The sequence below is a fragment of the Miniopterus schreibersii genome (genome assembly GCF_964146895.1).
Source record: "Miniopterus schreibersii genome assembly, chromosome: 7".
Lineage (NCBI taxonomy): Eukaryota > Metazoa > Chordata > Mammalia > Chiroptera > Miniopteridae > Miniopterus > Miniopterus schreibersii.
The window spans coordinates 41262442-41268441 of record NC_138108.1 but is presented as its reverse complement, the minus strand read 5'-3'; the positions used below and the strand labels follow the sequence as shown (position 1 = coordinate 41268441).

The 6000-nt window shown below is 39.5% G+C and overlaps 1 pseudogene across 1 annotated transcript; it reads left to right on the top strand.

The window, feature by feature from the left end:
• Window positions 1–3293: 3293 nt before the first annotated feature.
• On the top strand, window positions 3294–3662 carry LOC308559397 (small ribosomal subunit protein eS24 pseudogene; annotated as a pseudogene). Its single transcript has one exon. The product of its transcript is annotated as a small ribosomal subunit protein eS24 pseudogene (transcript).
• The last annotated feature ends 2338 nt before the right edge of the window (window positions 3663–6000 follow it).

Genomic DNA, 6000 nt, shown 5'->3' with positions numbered 1-6000 from the left:
GTCAGTGTTCAAGGAATTCTGTGGGTTGGGGTACATGGAATTCCAGAGTGACTGGTAGAGCTGCCTGTAAGTTTTATATCTGAAGACCAGAGAAAGCTGCTTTTAAAACAATTAGATTAAGATGAACCATTGCTATTCACAGAGTTACCTTTGGGGACTCTCAGAAAGAGAAAATAAAGGCTGAAATTCAGCCATTTGACCAGTAGAATGGATAGAGCATATGGTAATTCTATGCTTAACTTTTTGAGGACTGCTGGTAGTCTGGTTTTGAATACTATAGGTCAATGTGCAGATTAGGCTCTTCCCTGAGGCCCCCACCAATATCTTGAATTTTGTTCACTCCAGAAATTAACCAATCTACAGACAATCCCTAAGTCTCCTTTTAGCTAATAGTTAAATTTCCTCTCTGCAACAATTCTCTTTCCAAAGAGCTGCTTAAAAGGAACAGATCTGAAGAAGGAATCAATGGCTTAGAAGATTCACAACTCGGACAGCTTAAATAAGTTGCCTAAGCACACCTTTTTTTTTTTTTTTAATTTATTTTAATATATCTTTATTGATTTCAGAGAGAGGAAAGGAAAGGGAGAGAGAGATAGAAACATCAATGATGAGAGGGTCATTGATCAAGCCCACAACCAGGCATGTCCCCTGACTGGGAATCGAACCCCAATCGCCTGGATCTTAGGTCGACGCTCAACCGCTGAGCCACGCCTGGCCGGGCTCTCACACCTTTTCTTCGGCATACCCCAGCTGTTTCCAAAGGGAAAGATGATCGAAACAAAGAGCTCTTGAGCAAAAACAAACAAAAATCTTGCCAGATGTCTATGGGATGGCTGTGCAGAGCTTGTTCAGGGCAGCCCCCGGGATAACTGGGGGGCACTTCACAGCTGGCTGTCCCCACAACAGGCCCTCACTTTCCCTGACCCCATCTGCCCCTCCTGCTCCCTCATCCACCTGCTCCCCCTAATCCTTCATCCTCTGCAAGTCACCCTAACTCACCTCAGCCCTTCTCCCTTTGCATTGTTTGTTTTTGTTATTTTAAGGACAGGGAGCCACTCTTTTGTATTTTCCTCCTGAGTCTCAAAATCATTTGTGCTCATTCTAGTGAATTTGGAAAGAACAAAAAGGGAAAAGAAACAAAAGAAAAATCACCTATAGCTCCCTCCATCCCAGAAGAAATCTATGCTAACATTTTGCCACGTACCTTTCTAGTCTTTTTTCCTCCTTGCATTGTAGTTTTTAAAGGTATCATTACATAGCTATCATTAAAAAGACAAGAGATAACAAGTGTTGGTGAGGGTGTGGAGAAAAGGGAACCCTTGTACACTGTTGGTGGGAATATAAATTGGTGCAGTCACTATGAAAAACATACGAAAGTTTCTCAAAAAATTAAAACTAGAACTACCATATGATCTAGCAAACCCACTTCTGGGTGTATATCCAAAAGAAATGAAATCACTATCTTGAAGAGATATCTACACCCCAATAAAAAAATCTTGCCAGGTGCAAATAAAAAAAAAATGTTATGGAAGGAGAAGTTAGAGGGGAATTTTGGATGGTAAAATGTGGGTAGAGTTAGGTTGTAGTTATAATTTAGCTTCCAAAATGTTGGAACTGACTGATTCAGTAATGAAAACTCTACTTTATTTCATCCAGTGTTAATGATGCTTTAATACTAGCAGTTAAATATTTCACAATGAATATTGCTGATCCAGGAAAAAACCCCCAAATATTTCATCTTGTTCAAAATAGACACGCTTGTGTTCATGTTTCCATACTTCTTTCTCTAATCAAGTATCAGATGTCAGCAAACTGACCTATTTAAAGGAGTGTTGACATAGGGTCGAAAGCAAACATGCCAATGTAGCTTGGAGAGGCTGGGTTTCTACACTAGACTGAACCAGGGTGGTAAGGGGCTGGGCCCTCCAGCAGAGTGGCTGGGTAACTTTAGGCCTTTTAGGATTCTTGCTTTTGTGCATTCTGAAAGCGGGCACTAGGGAGGTAAATCTATAATTAAGGGTTATTTGAAATAGAGATTTGCGACCTGAGGGACTGCAACCTGTCTGTATCCATACACAGTGAAAACTCTTCCCAGCCCTTTGTCTCCGGGTGTTTATGGCCTATTGAAGGTTACAGAGCTGCTTGGGCTCAAGTTACGTTGTCTGAGAGAAGGAAGGGTGTGTGGGATTAGAGCAGCATGTATATTGGGGCATTAACTTTGTTTTGAAATAGCATCTAAAAATGATACTTCTTATTAGTTGTTTCATTCTTTATTTTAAAAACCAATCATCTTGAGTTCAAGTTTGACTTCAGCTCCCCTCTTTATTCAAGTGCTAAGTGCTCAGAACCTCAGGGTCAAGTTTCAAACTTAATAATAGGAAATGGAATTCTTTGTGCAAGGTGAATAAAAGCTATAGGACAACACACAATAATCCTTAGAGTTCATAACAGTCTGAGGAATGCAAAGCTCTTGAACAGGAGACTGGTATTTTAAAATGTTTTATACATTTAAAATTCCATCTCAATCATTCTAGTTGGTAGTATTTACTGAGTGCTGTTGTATTTACAGCCCTCATATTAAATACTGTCTGTATATGTCATGTGTGTGGTTATGAAATGTCGCTCCTTAATACCTGTTGCTGTGGCCTGGGCCCCCACCTTTCTCTGCACATTGCATTTCCATTCATATTCATTTTGTGTCTTTCATTCAAAATGAACGTATTTACCAGCATCCAACTCACATAGTGACTTAAAATCTTTACGAGGTACTAAAATTGCAAGACAAACATGCATTCCCATTTATAAGACCCTATATAATATATAGAAAGCATATATTAAATACTATATATATATATATATATATATATATATATATATATATATATATATTTGTCCTTGATTGACAGGACAAATGTTTCAAAATTAAAAAAGGTTTTATTATATGTTACAGATACAAAAAAACAAAACATGGAGAGCAAAAATATAAAAGACACTCATGTACCTACCACTCACTTTGCCATATTACTTCATACCATTTATTTTTTTTAAAAAGCATTAATAATAGAGTCGAAGACCTTCCCCTTCCCCTCTTTCCTCCATCTTTCCCTCCTCAGAGTTTACCTCTACCTACTGTGCTTGTCCATGTTTTTATAATTTCACAACTTATGTATGTTTTTTGCATAAGGGATATACCTTACAGAAACATTTTTAATTTGCTTTTCACTCAGCATTGTTAAGATTTATCTACACACTCCTTTCCTCCCTGGCTGCTTAAAGATCGGCTGTCATCATGAATGACAGTAACTATCCGCACCATTAAGTACATGACCAACAGAAACAAATGCTCATCGACCTACCTCACCCTGGGAAGGCAATAGTACCTAAGACAGAAATTTGGGAAAAACTAGCCAAAATGTACAAGATGTCATCTTTGTATTTGGACTCAGAACCCATTTTGGTGGTGGCAAGACAACTGATTTATGATTTGGTATGATTTATGATTCCTTGGGTTACGTAAAGAAAAATGAACTCAAACATAGATTTGCACGACATGGCCTGTATGAGAGGCAGGCCTCAAGGAAAAGCAAAAGGAACCCAAGAACAGAACGAAGAAAGTCAGGGGGACTGCAAGGGCCAATGTTGGTGCTGGCAAAAAGAAGTAAAGGTTCTTCAGTGATTTCATCTGTGGTGACTGTGTGGATTCTTCATGAGGATCAATAAACTGAGAAGTTAAAAAAAAAGGGATTTATCTACACTGATGCAAGTAAGTTATGTCATTCATTTGAACTACTGCTCAAATTCCATTGCATGAATATGCCACTGTTCATGTGTCCATTTCACTTCTGAGGGGCATTTAGATTGTTTGCAATATTTTACTGATACACACAATGCTGCTATGAATGAACCAGCCAGCCCTCAGGTCTGATTAGCTCTACCTTCAAAATGACATATCTTAAATCTGACTACTTCTTCTTATCCCACAGGTACCCCAGTCCAAGTCATCATTTTCTCCTCCAGGGGCTCCTACGTCTCTCCAGCTTCCACTTCTGTTCCCCTTCAGTTTATATATAGTTTACACCGCTCATGAGGTCAGATTGGGTCTTTCCTTCATCAAAATCCTTCCCATCCTACCTGGGATACCATCTCAAACTCTTCCCATGGCCAGGAAGACCCCATGTCATCAGGTCCCTTTCCCTTTCTTCCCCTAGCTCTCTAGGGTCCTGCGTACTGAGCTCTCTGGTCACTGCCACAGAGCCTCTGAGCCAGCTGTTCACTCTGCCTGAAGCCAGCACATTCTTCATCTCCCTCCCTCCCTTTATTCAGGTTCCTGACCCAGAACGCTCCTCAGAGAAATCTTTCCTGTTTCTCTTATCTAAATTGGTACTTCTTTCATTTCCTATCCCTTATCCTGCTTTTATGTTTGTTCTCAGAAGTTTTCACACCTGAATTTATCTTATTTGTTTACTTCTGCTTCTCTCCTAGCACGTAAACTCCCTCCCTGGTCTTTGCCTGGCAGTGCTCGGAACAGTGCCTGGAGTAATTGCCATTTGGGCATCCTTGGCCGAGTGAGAGAACCTCAGTGCAAGACTCATTACGCACATTCTCCCGCATTCTCCGGCACGGCGCCTTGAAAACTTTGTTGAGGGTGAAGTACAACATGAAATACACATTTTACACAGCATACACACAAACACACAAAAGTGACACACATTTCAGGGAACAATATTCACACTACTCTTATTTTCTATTTTATTTCAAAAAGAAAGAAGAAAATACGCTAGCTGCAAATACTAAGTCGAACCTGCAGTGTGAAAAACTTTGTTTTAGGGTATATATCTGGAAGTGGTTTTGTTGGCTTTTACTAATCACCCTTGAATCACTCCCTACTAACATCATTGCTGGAATTTCTTCATATCCTTAGCCAACACCTGGTCTTATCAGGCTTTTAAATTTTTCCAGTCTGAGACTGTATCTCCTTGTTTTAATTTGCACTTGCCTGATTACTAAAAAGACTGCAGAGTCCTGATCCTTAAAGAAGTGTGTAAACCAAATTATTTTCTAGTGCCTCTGGAGGGCTAAGAATTTTCCTGTCAGAACCTTTCATAGGCAAAGTGACTTAATCTACTTTATGCATTTCACAATTTCAAATTCTCATATATTTAACTTTAGCGGCACAAGATTGTATTCCCAAGGATACAGCACTAACAATTTTAGTTCATTCACCATTCATATAATTGTTTATTTGCTCAACAAATATTTATTGAGGGCCCCCTCTACTGCAAGGAATTTCACCAGACAGACCAACAGCCTCTCCTGGCGCCTACCTCTGAGACAGTGAGTTCTTTGTCCCTTGCTCTGTGACACAGCGATCTTAGGTAGCAATTTTTAGAAAGGTTGGAAGACCTGGAGACCAAGCTCCTTCCAATTCTTCCAGTCCATTTGTCCTCGTGCATTATTACTTGCTCACAAGTTTTTGTATTAATTGCCTCGGAAGAGGAACGCAATGTGTTCACGCATGCTCTCTTACTGCTAAGGAATTATTCCAGGGAGAAAAAAGTTTTGAAGGGGGAAAATGGAGTGTACTCATTTCAAGCACTTGTTTTAAATGTAAGGTTATAATTGGGGTCTTTTAAAATAACCCAATTTATTTTGCTTTTTCTTCTAAAAGCAGCTTATTTTTCCTACTGTTTACAAAAACTTGTCTCACATTTTATTTGGTCACAGTGTGAGACTTGAGTAGAAGAGCAATGAAAAACAGCCCACGTTCATTCTGAAAATAGGTAATTCTCAATTCTGACCGAAGGAACGATCTCCAAACCACATTTATAGTGCCTTTAGCCTCCATCCACAGCAGGTCATCTCTAAAGACGTTATCATCTCATAGAAGCGTCTTAACAGCAGAGCCTTATTTCCAATTAAAAAAACCCTCAAGTCTTAGGGAAAACAAGTCGGCTTCTTGTGCTTTCCTGTAAGAAAGATCAGGATTTAACACATTTTGTT